Source organism: Ascaphus truei, chromosome 7 (assembly GCF_040206685.1).
Source record: "Ascaphus truei isolate aAscTru1 chromosome 7, aAscTru1.hap1, whole genome shotgun sequence".
Lineage (NCBI taxonomy): Eukaryota > Metazoa > Chordata > Amphibia > Anura > Ascaphidae > Ascaphus > Ascaphus truei.
Genome location: NC_134489.1, coordinates 97,315,308 through 97,332,680, shown reverse-complemented (window position 1 = coordinate 97,332,680; position 17,373 = coordinate 97,315,308). Strand labels below are relative to the sequence as shown.

Sequence of the window (17,373 nt, the reverse complement as noted above, 5' to 3'; positions counted from 1 at the left end):
TCAGGAAAATCTCCAATCTCTGCTGGCCGCAATGTGTATCAGCGCTCGATACGGCCTGTCATGCGCTTGCGTGATGACGCAGTTCCGTTCCCTAACGCGTTTCGTCACGTGCTGTGACTTTCTCAAAGGGTTGCTCGTACCAATTTCCAAGGCAATTAATTAATGAACCCCAACCTGTCTGGTATTTAACTACAGCACCGTCCCATCCTGTATTGTATTTTGCCTCATGTTTGGTCTCTTTAATCACCTTAAATGTTTTCTTCTTTTCTCCTTTTTGTGACTGTGAAGCGTCTTGAGTCTCATTGGGAGAAAAGCGCTATATAAATAAAGTTATTATTAAATGAACAAATGTGGCACCAGAATAAAACACCCCAATGAATGAAAAGACAAATACGTTGATCAATAAGCAGGGTTTTCTCTGATAAATAATGCAAAAATGTAGTGTTGCAAATAAAGATATAGGCAGTACTTTTTTATCCATTACAATCACTTTACAACAGCTGCATTGAATCTCAATACCCCCAGTGTACTGTACATCTGCATTGCCCCAAAGGCGGACACCTTATGGGGCTCCCCAACAGCTGCTCCCCTCTGCACAGGACCAGTGTGCTAAGGGTTAATATTTGCTTGTACTTTGTGGAACTTCAACCCCACTCACTGGAATGTTAAAAAGCAAAGAAGACAAAGAACTTTGTGTTCACAGCTGCAGTGAATCTCAACACCCCCAGTGTACACCTGGTTTTCCCCAAAGGCGGACAGCCTTTGGCGCAGCCAAAGGGTGTGAGACGTTTGGTGCCAATCGCTGATGTTTGGTGATGTTAAAGCTGCTGTATTTCAATCTGAAACTCACCATCCCCTTTATCCCTTGTACCCAATTTCCCAACTTTATCTGTCCATGAAATGCCTGTGAATTCATTGTATAACCTCTGTTCTTTTAATGTAACATTAAAGCATATTTTCACATTTATCTTCAGGACAATATACGATTTTTTGTATAATTTGCTTTATTTTTTAATCCCGCTGGAATTTACGGAGGGGGACTGACTGATACCCATTAATACCCACTCTTGTTCCTTGACGCTTTCAGTGTAGAGGGAACAGGCAGCACGTCGCAGACACCTTCAGTATTAATAATTAGAATTTTAATGGCTCTCCCTTCCCCCGTAAACAGAGATATTTCTAGTTCAGTTTCCTCACTGTACCATGGATTAGATCAGGGGAGCGCAAACTTTTTTCCCTGCGTCCCCCTGCCAGCTGTTCCCCTCTCTCCCCTCCCCCTGCCCCCTCTTACCTCTGCTCCGGCGTCACATGACCTCGTGGCATCATTTGTCGCCGCCTTGCCATGGCGACGCATCTAAGAAGCTGCCGGAGCAAAGGTACGTGAGGTTTACAGAGGCCTTCACCGCTTCCCTGGCACTTAATTTAAGTGCATTCGGGAAGCGCGCAGGGACTCTGTAAACTCCATGTCCCCCGCAGAGAGTCTCACGCCCCCCCCTGGGGGGCACACACCCCCAGTTTGCGCACCGCTGGATTAGATATTCCTCTTCTTCCTTATTTGTTAGTGTGAAGATGGCGATACCTCGTGTTGGACCAAAATTAGAACTCTGTAACAGTTTTAATTATTATATTCTGCATTTTTCCGAAATGTAGCAGATGTGTAGCCTCTACTACAAATATATGTATACTGTGGACAATACAGAGTTAATCTGTTCCACCTACCACATGGTGCGATAAGGAATAAGCGACACTGTCCCTGATCTGCCTGGCAACCCAGGACAGGAGATATGGGATTGGATAAGAAAACCGTATAGAATCTGGTGAACAACTGCCAGCCTGAGAGACACAGAGGGGGACCAACTGTCACTCTGAGAGACAGAGATAGGTAGTGACAGTCTGAGAGGCACACAGAGAGACAAGCCACTCTCACTGTCCCCTGGGCTAAGCGAGACATCCTGATACTCACAGCGGTGAAAGAGGAGGCTTGTAGGAGACTGCTATCAAAGGAGAGATAAAGGGAGAGACAGCAGCAAGAACACATCCACTGCACACAGAGAAAGAAAGAGTAGAGCCCACAAAAAGAGAGATCCAGATACTTGCCGGGCTGTTAAAGTGCAACCGGATTACAAAGAGGCAGGAGACCCTTTCTCTCAACTTTTGAGTATCCTTTGTGTATTACACACACACACACACACCTCACAAATGTGTCACCCTTATTCGGCCTGCAACGTGACTACACACTATTTTGAGATCAGAGCTCCAACGCAGTGCTGGCAATGATATTAGGCTAAGTGTCTTCCACATTGGACACTGCGACTAAAATAAGGGACAATAGCGCAGCGTCCTCATTTGTTGTGTATTGTGTGTGTGTGTGTGTGTGTGTATATATATATATATATATATGAAAAAATCACACTCAGTTGGCACACTGTAAACAATAGTAAGATGCTGATGCTTGTCCCATATGCACATGTAAAAAATAGATTTTACCAGATTGGAGTCCGGAAAAAACGAGACAGCACACAGTCCAGTAGTTCCAATGAAGCTGTATTCAAAGTAACATGGCACCACCTCCAACGTTTCGGTCCACTCAACGTGACCTTCCTCAGGGACGTGCAATAAGTGAATGCTAATCCACCCCCTTATATACCCAAACAAATCAAAATTAAAATGAACTCACCCGTGTAGGGGCAACATTGCCCGCGAAACTGCGCCTCTGTGACACGCATGCAAATGCTGGAACGCATCGCCATCTTGGATTTAATAATGTGGATCGTCCTATTGAACTACGGTGGCCTCTATGGTCTACCTAGTGGCAGGATCGCGCATGCGCGGACTCCTCATTGCCCCTTATGCCGTGACCCGCAATGAACTGCTGGAACGCATCGTCATATTGTATCTAATGCTTCTGCTTAGCTAACACAACTACGGTGGCCCGAATGATGCCTGTAGCCACTACAGTGGCGGTTCGCGCATGCGCGAACCTCCCCAGGCCCCTCAGTGAGCAGAATGCAGTAGAACACAGGATCTTTACAACCCTAAATCTGTCCCCACTACGCGCATCAAGGCGCCCGCACACAGACACAACCCAAAGGACATATATGTGGATCTGATATTATGAATGCCATTTGCATGCGTGTCACAGCGGCGCAGTTTCGCGGGCAATGTTGCCCCTACACGGGTGAGTTCATTTTAATTTTGATTTGTTTGGGTATATAAGGGGGTGGATTAGCATTCACTTATTGCACGTCCCTGAGGAAGGTCACGTTGAGTGGACCGAAACGTTGGAGGTGGTGCCATGTTACTTTGAATACAGCTTCATTGGAACTACTGGACTGTGTGCTGTCTCGTTTTTTCCGGACTCCAATCTGGTAAAATCTATTTTTTATATATATATATATATATATATATATATATATATATATATATATATATATATATATATATATATATATATATATATATATATATATGATAAAAAATCACTGGCACTCCAATAGAAATTCAATAATGAATAGGTGCATGTCCCATATAAATAATAAAAGTATACATTACCGCATAGCAGCGCCCTGAGGAAGATCCCCCTGTGGGATCGAAACGTTGGAGTTATGTGCTGTATTTAATACATTTATTTTCATTCACCTGAGTGCTGTCTCCCTTTTTGCTGCTATGCGGTAATGTATACTTTTATATATATATATATATATATATATATATATATATATATATATATGACAAAGACAACACAAAAATTAAGTAGCGCTAAAGAGGATGTGAAATAACCCTAATAAATGATAAATTATAATAACATATTTAAAATATTAAAATAAATTAAAATTACCACAATTTAACCTAATAATATCTACAAACCATAATGTGATAGTGAAAAAAAAGGAAAATCCAAATTGAATGTTCCATTCAAACAAAAAATCCAGAGAGAAATATAGTCCCAATAGAAGATCCAGGGAGCGTCATTGCAGCTTTAAGGGGAATGGTATAGCCAACCACTTTTGGAATCTATGAACAAAAAACAAACAAAAGCGCAAGCTCCATAGCACGTAACCGAGTAAAAAATGCGGCGACTTCGTCAGTGTGACGAAACGCGTAGAGCTGTGACGTCATCGCGTTTGTGTTGGCGTATTTGGAGTCCCTGGCTTCCCTGCGCTCCGGCTGGCGGTAATTTCAAGTGTTAGCAATCATTGTATGAGGGAGCAAAGGACGTGCAGGCATTGGATGCCTTTATATCTTGCTGCCAATTCATGGTGAACCTGGGCTGTTTACATCCACTCTGCAAACCTGGGACTCACCCTACCACCGCAGATGACCACAATAGAGATTTCTCTCCCACGAATGGTTCTGTTTAAAATCCTGTAAGTGCACATTCTTATGGGTTGCTGATTTTTTGAATAAATGTACCTTATTTTTTACTCAGTTAAGTGCTATGGAGCTTGCGCTTTTGTTTGTTTTTTGTTCATATATATATATATGTAACGGGTATTCCCCCCCCCCCCCAATCGCAGATTTAGTGTGGGGTGAAGGAGACCATACAATGTTACTCGGGTGTGGTGCATTACCTGTTGGCTCGCAGGAGGGCTCAGCTTCCGCCACGGGGAACCTGGGGCAATTATACTAGGGGTACTCACTTACAACGATGCAGCGCCTCCACCTGCGATGGCTCCCACCAGAGGGGGAGTGGTTCCTCGCAGGACAATCAATAATACCATACACAGCAAGTATATTAATCATAACCTTTTACTAACATGTAAGACATCCATATCACATCAATACCTTAATAACCTGTGCCCCTCTCTAGAGACACTTACTGCGTCGCGCAGGACGCTTCCCCAACACCAGGTGGTCCCACCAGTGTCCCGAGAATCCCAACCAATGTCCCGCACTCTTGCAGAGATCGTGGGTGACTGCGCAGTCACTATTTATACTAAGGGCCCGTTGGTGCACTTGTGTATTAGATAGTACCTGCCGAGCACTCCCGTGCTCGGATCTCCAACTGGCTTCACAAAGGATCAGTCGTGTGATGGTTCCATCTGATCCCACACCGGACTCCTTGCACGCGGACCGCCAGGGGCGATCCCAACCTCGAAACAGTCTCTTAGGACCCCAACTTGGATCCGAACCTCTTAGCAGGAACCGCAGCGTCCGCTGTGTCCCTATCTAATCTACCCTGCTGTGGCAGGATCCCTAACCTAGGACCTGTCCCTACAGCACTAAGTGACACACGCTATACTATAGGCCGTCCCTACAGCACAGCAACCTGAAATGGCTTTGGGGGAAACTCCTAGGGCCTCTAGGGGTAGCCTATATTATGCAGGGGTCCTTGACCCCCTGCACCCGCACTACCTCCTCCCGAACTACCCAAGTCCCCTCAGCCTCACTATTACCTAACGGGTCCCAGCGCCTACAGCAGCAAGCTGTAGCTCACTGGATGCTGGCAGCCAACGTGCTGCGCAACAAGGTGCCTGCCTGTCAGACCTCACAGCACTGACAGCCGTGACTCTGACAAGGCAGCACTACACTAAGGGCAGCGTCCCTATCTTGGGCCTCCCTCAGCACTTACCCACTAACCTAGTGGGGAGTTGGGGCCTACCTGGGGTGTGGGTACCTATATGGGTGCAGGAGCTGCACTCGCTCCCCGCACCCTTCCTTCCCTCACAGCTCCCTGACTCCAACTCACTTAACTGATAACTATCAGCGCATGTAGCAACACCCTGCAACTTAACACTAAGTCCGCTGCTGCCTTTCTTCCCTTCTGTTCCCCAGCTCCCACTAATGCAAGTGACAGGGTCCCTAACCTGAGGGCTGTCCCTGGCAACACTCACTATAAAGGGATACTTAGCTACCTCTGGCCCTGGGGGTGCTGGCCTAGTACAGGGAGTCCCTAACTCCTGTACCTTCCCTGGGCTGCTCCTGTCTGACTGACTAGCGTGGGCTCAGCGCGCGAATTGTATCCACTTGCCTTCTGAGACTTTCAAAGCCCTATTGGCTCCCTGGCGTCATGGGGCCGCTCCAGAGGCTCATGGGACTTGAAGTCCCCTTACAGAGCCCTCCTCTCATTGGCTAGGGCTTCGCGGGCTTTACTGGCTCTCCACTGCGCATGCGCGAACTCCGTGGAGTCCTCCCGTCGCTCCTAGCCCTTGTGCATGCGCAACACACTTTATAATGGCGGCGCCCTGCTCCGTGAACCGCCGGGACCACAGCAACGCGATCGCGGCCTTAACAACGGCCCGATCGCGTCCCCGGCAACCGGCCGCGACTCTAGGTAATGCGCGGCGCACGCACCAGTACCCCTCACTCCCTCGTCCTCGGCGGACATGCGCATGGCTACATATATATATGTAGCCAGGTCCCCCTTGCCATACTGACCCCCCTTCTTCCGCTGCGCATGGCCGCCGAGGACGAGGGAGTGAGGGGTACTGGTGCGTGAGCCGCGCATTACCTAGAGTCGCGGCCGGTTGCCGGGGACGCGATTGGGCCATTGTTAAGGCCGCGATCGCATTGCTACGGTCCCGGCGGTTCACGGAGCAGGGCGTCGCCATTAAAAAGTGTGTTGCGCATGCGCAAGGGCTAGGGGCGACGGGAGGACTCCAGGGAGTTCGCGCATGCGCAGTGGAGAGCCAGTAAAGCTATATATATATATATATATATATATATATATATATGTATATATATATATATATATATATAGGAAAAACAAGAAGAGGAAAAGCGCCCGATCCTTGTGTAAAATCAAATAACAAAGGTTTAATAACATGAATCACAACAAATGCACACTCACAATTTGTCACTGCATAAAAAGCATTGTATGGGTAAGCCCATGCGCCAACATGTAGCCAAATCGCCGTCTGTTTGCTCCGTCAAGTCACTCCTCACTGCTGCTGGTGTCACCTGGTAGACTGTCCCTCCGGCAATCCGAAACTGCAGCCTGTGGTTCTTGGCAAACTTGATCTGTATTGGGTGCGACTCAGGGAAATCCTTCCCCTTCCTGGCGTCTGGCGTCTGAGCTACTCCCTGAGTCGCACACAATACAGATCAAGTTTGCCAGGAACCACAGGCTGCAGTTTCTACCAGGGCTGCAGGGACAGTCTACCAGGTGACACCAGCAGCAGTGATGGTCTGACGTGACGGTGCAAACAGACTTCGATTTGGCTACATGTTGGCGCATGGGCTTACCCATACAATGCTTTTTATGCAGTGACAAATTGTGAGTGTGCATTTGTCGTGACTCATGTTATTAAACCTTTGTTATTGGATTTTACACAAGGATCGGGCGCTTTTCCTCTTCTTGTTTTTCCATTTGGTATCTTTTGGGAGGTTGTTGACCCCAATGAAGAAGCAGCCCGGACCCCAATACTATCCTTACAAGGTTTACCCAAAAGTTAAAGGACTTTTTTCATTTTGAACTTTTACTTTTGCATTTCTTCTTAAACCATTTTTTATATATTTTTCATTTACACAATAAATTTATCACATCACACATTGTATTAGCCATCAGATTATCAATACCACATTTATTTTTGCACTCTTTATTGGTTGATATAGGTCATCTGTGCTGGCAAAGTTATTTGGTGATTTGTTGAGGGTCTGGGAGACCACTTTTTGGTTGATCACCTTAACAGGCGCTGTTTATTCATCCATTATCAATATACAGTATATATATAAAGAACAAAAAGGAGAAAAAAGTATCCCACAAAAAGCTCTCTGGTGTACAAAAATATAACAAGTTTATTAGGAACACATCACATAACATACACACAAAAATAAAACTACTCTCTTGTACCTACAAGTATGGAAAAAACACCAGCCAAAACAAAACACTGTTTTACCAAAACACTGTAACATGTAGTAATGGGCAGATCCTAAGCTAAAGCCAGAAAAAGTACATAAATGACATATAAGGTTATGTTATCATCATGTTATGTGATGTGTTCCTAATAAACTTGTTATATTTTTGAACACCAGAGTGCTTTTTGTGGGATACTTTTTTCTCCTTTTTGTTCTTCATACATGTTTTATCCCTAGCACCATCAGTAGCTTTTGATTTAATAGGCGATATTACTGATTTTGGTTCTTTTGGTTTATTTTTTGAGTCAGTAGCAGGCTTGTTTTTGTGTTTTTCATATATATATATATATATATATATATATATATATATATATATACACACAGTGGTCGACAAATCACCAAAAAATCTACTCGTCGAACAAAAAAATCTACTCGCCACCTGTTACGACACGTGTGCTGCTTGGGCCAATAGGAGCTCGCCACGATATTAAATCCACTCGCCCGGGGCGTGCAAATGTATAGGTTTGTCGACTACTGTATATATATATATAAAAATAAAAAGGCAGATGGCACACACATATAGCAAAAAAGTAGGTGCTTATCCCATACAAGAAGTAGGTATAAATAAGCTCCTTACCAGGCAGATCCAGAATCCCAGGGCCACAAAGCAAGGAAGAGACAGCACATTCAGTAGTATCCAAAAAAGAACTGTATTAGAAGAAAACAGGCACATTCACCGACGTTTCGGTCCTAGAAACAGGACCTTTCTCAAGGGAGTGCTCCCTTGAGAAAGGTTCTGTTTCTAGGAACGAAATGTCGGTGAATGTGCTGTCTCTTCCTTGCTTTGTGGCCCTGGGATTCTGGATCTGCCTGGTAAGGAGCTTATATATATATATACAGTGGTTGACAAATCACCAAAAAATCTACTCGCCACCTAGTACCAAACGTGTGCTGCTTGGGCCAATATTTACTCGCCCGGGGGTTAAATCCACTCGCCCGGGGCGAGCAAATGTATAGGTTTGTCGAACACTGTATATATATATATATATGTATGGTGTTTTCATTAAGAGTAAGGCTTGTTTTATAGTCCTCGCTGCTGCGCGTGCGCCAGGCGTGGTGCGTGCATGTGGCGTGCGCGTTTAGTTGTTAGGGTGCAAGCGATAAAGCGCGCGTTTAGGGGGCGTGATTATGACGTCACAGCGTTAGACCACGCTGTGATTGGTTCGCGGCGTGGCAGCAGCACGAAAATAGAATTTTATTGTATTTTCCCTTGTCTGCCGCGCCACTACTCACTACTACTACTAGTATAGAAACGTCTGGCTAACACAGCCAATTATAATTGATGCGCGCGTGCACGGTAGCGCACATGCACGCACTATATTACACGCCTAAGACTGCGCTTACAGTGCCGGCACTAGCGACGGTGACATCATGCTGCGGTCGCTGGAAAAATCAAATTGACTTGACTTCCATCGATTCCGACCAAGCCGTCGCACCGCTTCTACTATAAGAGCTCGCGACGGCGGAAATGAAAAAACATTTCTGCGCCGTCGCTATAAGCGCGGCTTAAGGGATGCAGGGTAAGGTTGCCCATGGGTCATAAAGTACTGGTTAATATCTACATAAGTCTTGTGATGGTTGTATTTGAGGGGTCCAATTATGGTGTACTTAGGCCGCGCTTATAGTATGCGCGATGGCGACGCGACGGATGACGTCACCCGTCGCCACCCACGAAAGTTGTATTTCGCCTTGAAGCGACGTCGCAAGTGACCTGGCCATTGATTGGTTCAGAGGCTGTCATGTGGCGACAGCTTCTGAAAAATAAAATTTGACCGGCTTCCAAATTTCGCGCCGCCACGTCGCTCCCGTCGTGTCGCGCTTACGATAAGCGCACGCGACGGCGGCAATACATTTGTTTTGCCGCAACGTCTCATCGTCGGCACTATAAGCGCAGCCTAAGGGAGGAAGGATTCAGGCCCCGCACATATAGACAGTTGGCAAATCGAGGGGTTACCCCTTTTTTTTTACATGCATAGGATGCTGAGCCGCATTAATGTAAGCTCCAGGGACCCCCTTGTTCCCCAGATATTTACAGCAGAAGGTGCTGCCGGGACTTCATGGAGACTTAAATCCCCTGTGATTTGAGACACGTCATCCATTGTGGCTTCCTTTGGCCTGCGTGATATGGTAGCCAAACGATGTCTGTGTGGAACGGAGCACAGTTTCAGCAGGACAGGAACAAAATCGATCAGGACAGGGTAACTCCCATAAAAATATTTATTCAGCTCAGGTAAGCATAAACGGGTAAAAATACCCCACCTATGCGTTTCGCGCTTGTGCGCTTTATCTAGGGACACAGTAGGTTTACACCTCCATTTTGTTTCCCCTGAAGGGGACAGTACCAGCAGCACCTTTGCCAGTAGGTATCCCGGGAATCAGGGTGTCCCGGTTCTGAAACTAAATTTGGTCAGAACAAAAACACTTGCTTTCTATACATGCAGGGCAGGCGCAAGGTTTTCATGCGCCCTAGGCAAAACTTAAATCACAAAACGTCACTTGCCCCCCACAAAAAAACTCTCACCCCCCCTCATGAGTCTTACCTGCGGCGGAGGCGGGGTGCACAACGTGACGTCACGTAGCGCCCAGTTAACATGGCGTCATTTGATGCCGCGCAGCCATTTTCACAGGAGCTGAAAGGGGACACAGTCGCAAGTTACAGAGAAGAAGGAGAATGCAGGGAGATACCTCCGCAGGTACTCGACAGCGGGCAAAATTAACTTGCCCCAGGCGAATGGGCAAGTGCATTTATCGAGCCCTGATTATTATTAATGCGCCACTAGAACCTTTTGCACCCACCTAGGTTCGCCTAATGGACAGGCCGGCCCTGTAATGTAAGAAATAAAGGGGTGTGGGACAAATAAAAAGAAACAATGGTAAAGGGAACTGCTCCTTTCAGGTCTCCAGACAGTAGCAAAATGTATAATTAGAAACTACAACAGTTCTAGAATTCTTCACAATGTATGTATGTCTTTATTTATATACCAGTAGAAGGAACACAGCGTTTCGACCTCAAAGGTCTTTATCAAGTGACATAGTGGCACTACGTCACTTGATAAAGATCTTTGAGGTCGACGTTGTGTTGGCTCAATAAATGAGTTTAGATTTGCAGAAATCTGTTGTGCCCTGTGTTCCTTCTACTACTGATCTAGGACTGGAAACAGGCTTTCGTTCAAGCACTGGAGCACCCGTAATTGTATCATTCTAACCATTTTTTAAGGTGTGCAGCATTTACTTCATATACCTGGTTTATTAATATAGCGCCATTAGTGTACATAGCGCTTCACAGTAGTAATACACATGACAGTCATACAAATAACAGATCATGGGAATAAGTGCTTCAGACATAAAAGTAAAATTTCGGAAGAGGAGTCCCTGCTCCGAAGAGCTTACAATCTAATGGGTAGGTAGGAAGGACGTACAGAGATAGTAGGAGAACGTTCTGCTAAGTGCGTCTGCAGGGGGCCAAGCTTAATGTAGGAGGTGTATAGTATTAGCCACTCATATGCTTCTTTAAGCAAGTCTGTCTTAAGGTGGGTCTTAAAGGTGGATAGAGAGGGTACTATTCGGGTATTGAGGGGAAGGGCATTCCAGAGGTATGGGGCACAAGAAAAAACATTTAGGACCATGTTTACCAAGCACAGCTTAGATTAGTGGTGAACCACAAAATAGCCTGTGATGGATGGCATGTGGAATGGCCTGTCGTGATGAAGGAGCAAAGAAAAGAACAGAAAACTCGATTTAAAGAAAGGAACAAAACGAAATCTTTATAATTAAAAAAACATGACAAAGGAAACTTATGAATATTAACATACATTTGGAAAATGAACTCAAGTTTAATAACTTATTTAACAATGAAAGACATTCAATCAAATCAATTTTTTTTTTATAACTCAAATTTTATTGAAGTTTTTGATATGTATCCGTACATATTTTTTTTGGGGGGGGGGAGTCAGTCCTATATCCAAACTTCTCCTCCTCCAGGCTTCCGGCGTACGCCTCCCACGTGGCCCGACTCACTGGTTCCTAACCAAAGGACCGCCCTTTACCTCCTCTGACTATCGTCTGTCTTTCCAATGGGATTGCGAGGCCTAATATCCTCTGAAGCCAATCTTTAATTTGTTCCCAATCAATTTAAATAACTTATTCCCCATATTTGTTTTGTGAGCAGACGTTTTCGGCAATGAACTTTGTTTAAGATAAGTACAGATCTGTAGTGACAGACTCTCACATGGGCAGTCTGCTTGTGGTATCCACCACAATATTGAGAAACTGGTAACTTGAAAGGCAAGTTCAGAAATCACATTGAGACATTTTAAATTCAGTTTCTCTTAGTTAGGTTTTCAAGTTTTTTTTCTCCATAAAAAAATCTTTGTAATTCTGTGAGATTTTGGCTCCCCTGGGAATCTTCACACTATGTCAGAATTTGATCATGTAAATGTATTTAATCTGACTTGTAAAATGTAGGCTCAAATAGAAATGTATATGAATTGTACCACGCCCCTCTGATCATCCCTAATATATTTTAGGAGAGCAATGCGGCTGCCTTAGGCCCCAAGCTCCCTCCTCTCGGCGCCTGGATCCAACTTTCACCCGACAGGAGGGGGGGGGGCTAAAGAAGGGAGAGCGGGGCCCCCCTCTGGTCAGAAGTTGGATCCCGGCGCCGACAGGAATAGGGAGTGCAGGCCCCCAGTACCGGCAGAGAGGTGGGTGCGGGGTGTGGTGTGCGAGTGCGCCCTTACATTCTCAGCGGGCTGCCTCCAAAGCACCGCGGCGTCACAGGATGCCACATTGCCATGGCAACGTGATGACATGACCCTGCCAGAGGCCTGCTGTTCTAGGTAAGTCCTGTTTGTTACAGGGGCACCCCGCTGCCAACATGCTGCCTTGGGCTCCGCATGCAAATCCTAAGGCCTCGGCCAAGCTTCCCGTTGGCGTGCTGAGGCCCACTGAGGCTCAGGGAAAGCGGGTGCTGTGACGGGGCGGGCCAGTGACGTCACAGAGCTGGTTCGCCCTCATTGGGCGAACCACTCACGTGACCGGCCCTGTGCTCCGGCAAGCGGGGAAATTTTAAATTTCCCCAAGACCTATGCTTCCGCGCGCTTGCGGAAGCGTAGGCGAGCCCCTACTAAAGCCGCTCTAATTGCGGCTGTAGGGGCTCAGTGCTGAGCGGAAGCGCGCCTCAGCGCGCCTCCGCCAGCAAGCAACAACCATGGATGAGGCCTAAGGCTGCGTTCACGCTGCTGCCGAGCATGCTCATGCTTGGCGCGCTCACTTTAATGTCATCTAAGGAGCATGGCCACGCTGACGTTTCGTGTGCGCTCGCACGTACGCTTGGCAATGCTCATCGCTTGGGGCGACATGGAAAATTGATTTCCAGATGCTCCGAAGGGTCACATGACCCAAAATTACGTCACAATAGTTCCTTCAATAACACGCCCCGATTGCGCTCACAAATTGCAGAAGGACAGCCGAGCGCTCATGCTTGGAGAGTTGGTGACATCACTGCCTTGAAGTATGAGTGCGCTCAGCGGCAGCGTGGCCGCAGACTAAGGCCGGCCCTACCTCTAGCCATTAAAATAGACCTTGAATGGTTATTTATTGTACATTGAAATTATGACAGGTAATATTAACGTTACAAAGACCTTGACAGGCCCTTTCTTGTGGTCATATGTTGTTGCAGAGTAGAGAACTAAACTGGGAAATCATGACAAATCCCAACGCGTTATCACTTTCTCTGGAAACTAGCTATAAATATATTCTAAGGGTTCAGACTATTTTTGTTGCTCTGACACACACACACACACACACACACACACACACACACACACACACACACACACACACACACACACACACACACACACACACACTCTCTCCATATCTCTCTCCTCTCCCTTTTCCTCCCTCCCTCCCTCTATCTATCTATCTCTCTCTCATCCCTCTCTCTCCCTTTCCCTCCCTCTCTCTCCCTTTCCCTCCCTCTCTCTCCCTTTCGCTCCCTCTCTCTCTTTGCATCTCTCTCCTCTCTTTCTCTCCCTCTTCCTCCATCTCTCTCCCTCTCTCCCTCTATCTATCTATCTATCTATCTCCATCTCCCTCCCTCCCTCTCTCTCTCTCTCTCTCTGCATCTCTCTCTCACTCCCTCTCTCTCCCTTTCCCTCCCTCCCTCTCTCTGCATCTCTCTCCTCTCTTTCTCTCCCTCTTCCTCCATCCCCATATCTATCTATCTATCTATCTATCTATCTATCTATCTATCTATCTATCTATCTATCTATCTATCTCCATCTCTCTATTTCCCTCCCTCTCTCTCTCTCTCTGTATCTCTGCATCTCTCTCTCACTCCCTCTCTCTCTCCTGCTGCTGCTGCTGCTGTGTGACTCGCTCCCGTAGTCCCCGCCCCCTCCCCGTAGTCCCCGCCCCCTCCCCGTAGTCCCCGCCCCCTCCCCGTGGTCCCCGGCCCCTCTCCCGGAGACCCCGCCCCTCTCCCGTCCTCGCGTCCCAGCGCGTGCTGGCCCGCGTGACTGTCAGAGCCTCTGAGCGCGCGCGCCGGGGCAGCAGTCGGGGTGTTAGTGCATGAAGCAGAGGGAGCGCTGCAAGATTGCGGGGGGCTCTGCGCCTGAACCTCCCACCCCTTCCGGTCCTTGGTGCAGAGGGAAGGCGCACCGACGTTTGCACCGTGCATAGTGAAGACGACTGCTGGGGTGCCAATGGGCCATGGAAGCACTGCACCCCTGGCACCCTGTGAGCTGCTCCCCGGAGAGGCGTGAAGCTGCCCTGGCGAGGATACCACACAGCAACCCAGCATTGCAATGTGACAGGTGAGTGCTCCTCACTGACCCCACTCACCCGCACGCTGCATTCTGCAAACACATCAGCAGCGGGCAGGGCTGGGTGCTTCGCCCACAAATGTTTTCTCCCACCTGCACTGAGATCCCGGAGATTGTGACAGCGCTGTGGGAATATCTCACAGGAAGGGTTAAAATCAATGCGCAGCCGGCCCATAAGGGCTAGGGTGCAAATGTTTTACAGCTGCAGTATGTGTGTGTATATATATATATAGAGATATATATAGATATATATAGATATATATAGCTATAGATATAGATATTTATATAATTATTTATTTTTTATTTAAAAGAAAAATTAAAAGTGCCCACTATTATATGTATACATACTACACACACTGCTATGTATGTGTGTACAGCCTGTCCTCGCATATCCGACGAAATGCGTCCCGCAAACCAAACCCTCGAATTGCAGGTCCATGTTAATCCGCGTTGGATACGCGTTTCCGACGTCGGATAATGCGGACTGCATTATGCTGTGTTGGATAAGGCATTCGACAGAAAGCGGACTGTTGGATACCGAGGACCACGGGTGGGTGCCCGCATGTATATATACACACACACACTCAGCTATATATGTGTGTATGTATGCAAGCAGGTGCTGTAAGGGTCACCATGCATGGGAAGCACACAGCACCTTTATTGTGCTGTCTGATGCCCTCTGGTAATCCTCCCCTCCCTGCTAATAATGCTTGTTCCATGTTTCCTTCAGCCAGTGCAGGAATCCCCCAAGCCCCTCACCATGTAGTCAATATTTACTGGGTGGAGAGAGAGATGCACCAAGAGTGCTCACCCAGTCCGTGCGAGCATTGCTAGAGGGTGCGGTGCATAACAGATGTGTGGTAACGCATGTGCTGATGGGGCTCTGCCCATTGCATTCACATCATTTTTACAGCAGTTTATGGGGTTCCGTGTTACAACCTTTTATTTCTCCACCCTTAACCTTTATGCCATGCAAACATTCTAGTACTTGAATACAAAAGTGCATGCAGGTATTAGGTCTTGAAGACAAATACATAAACTAACTTAAAGAAGGAAGTCGGTGCCCAAAGATTACCGAAATGCATCACAAGTTTTTGTGCAATACAAGCAGTCCTCGGTTATCCGACACAATGTGTTACTCAAAATGGCGTTGGATAGCGAAACGTTGTAAAGCGAAACACATTTTCCCATAGGAACACTGTTTAAATGAAAGGTTCCGTTCCTGAAGGCATTTTTAATGCTAAAATACACCAAATATTTTACGCAGACAATAAGATATGCAGCACACACACAAATTATATAGTGCACATACTGTATTATATATATATATATATATATATATATATATATATATATATATATATATATATATATATATATATATATATATATATATATTATAACATAATATATAATATAAAAATATAATATATTATATAGTATAATATATATATTATATACACATAAACAACTTTGCAAAGCGTCGTAAGAGCGTTGGATAAGCCGTTTTGGCGTTGTAAAAATGAACATAGTTATGCATCGCATAGCGTTGGATAAGCCATTCGTGGTAAAACGAAGCGTTGTAAAACGAGGACTGCCTGTATTCATGTTTTTGTGTTTCTCTTTTTCCCAAATAAGAAAAGATTGTAAGTGGCAGCACGAAGGGGATGGTGTACAAATATGTGCAAAGCGTGCGTTTTATTAGATCATATGCAGTGTAGAAAAACAAACCATTCATGTCGTGCTGCTTCTTACTTACACTCTATCTTGAGTATCTGAGAGCTGCTGATTGCAGGACGCTGCATTAAGTAGTAGAGATTGCACATGGATAGAAAATGGAGTGTTCGATACACGCTTTTGACACGGGGAGTGCTGGCTTGTACGAATTACTTTTTCTTCTTTTTTTGGCCTGATCACATCACTTTAAAAAAAAAAAATATTTCATTCTTTAATTTCATGCGTGGAGTCTAACTTCCTCTGTACATTTGACAAATGTACAGTACACCGGTTGCTCAGAGGTAATTAAAAGAGAGTGATCCTCATGAGTTTGTTCTTCAATTTCGTTGTTTAAAGGCCGTGTACTCGGTTGGGGAAAACCCGCTAAGCTTATTTGACATTTAATCATCATTCAAAAATTGTCAAGGGAATTTATTATCATTCAGGCAGAAGCTGAAGCACTGGAGAAAATGTAATTTTGCAGGAGCGGGGTGACTCCTCTCAGGCTTATGATGTATCGAAACTAAATAGACAGTGAAAGGACTTGTAATCGCCTATGAAGTGGTAAGGCTTAACAGATGGTACAATGTCTGTGATAGATGGAAGTTCCCTTTCAAACTTTATTTTTAGTTTTATCCTGTACGACAAGTTTTTGGTTAGCAGCACAGTACTTTATGAATGTACACTTTTCATGCTCTGTTTAAAATAAAGAAAATAGGTGAAGATGAGCGCATACGAAAGAAAAGCATAGAGATTAACTTTTAGAGAGTAATATGTCACACAGCACAATAGTGAACATACACTATAATGTGAAGGGGAATAGAATAACTATTTAAACAGTACTCACACGGCCATGTGTGAGACTATCACACTAAAGTTTGTCTTTGGGCACCGAATGTGCCTCCTTCCACCGGTGGATATCTGGACCCTTAATCCCAAGGTGTTTTTGCACTCACAGCAAACCCTGAGAAGG

At 45.9% G+C, this 17,373-nt stretch overlaps 1 protein-coding gene across 3 annotated transcripts in view; it reads left to right on the top strand.

Annotated features, from left to right (window-relative positions):
* Window positions 1-17,373, top strand: part of MGAT5 (alpha-1,6-mannosylglycoprotein 6-beta-N-acetylglucosaminyltransferase) — a 211,532-nt gene that overhangs the window by 32,911 nt on the left and 161,248 nt on the right. The window contains exon 1 of one of the 3 annotated variants that reach the window (XM_075609541.1): window positions 1,873-2,130. The exons of 1 other annotated variant lie outside the window; for it this stretch is intronic. The gene's annotated coding sequence lies outside the window, so the exon portion shown is untranslated. Of the gene's footprint in view, window positions 1-1,872; window positions 2,131-14,339; window positions 14,676-17,373 lie in introns of those variants that run through there. One more of the 3 variants, XM_075609540.1, reaches the window with a different exon arrangement.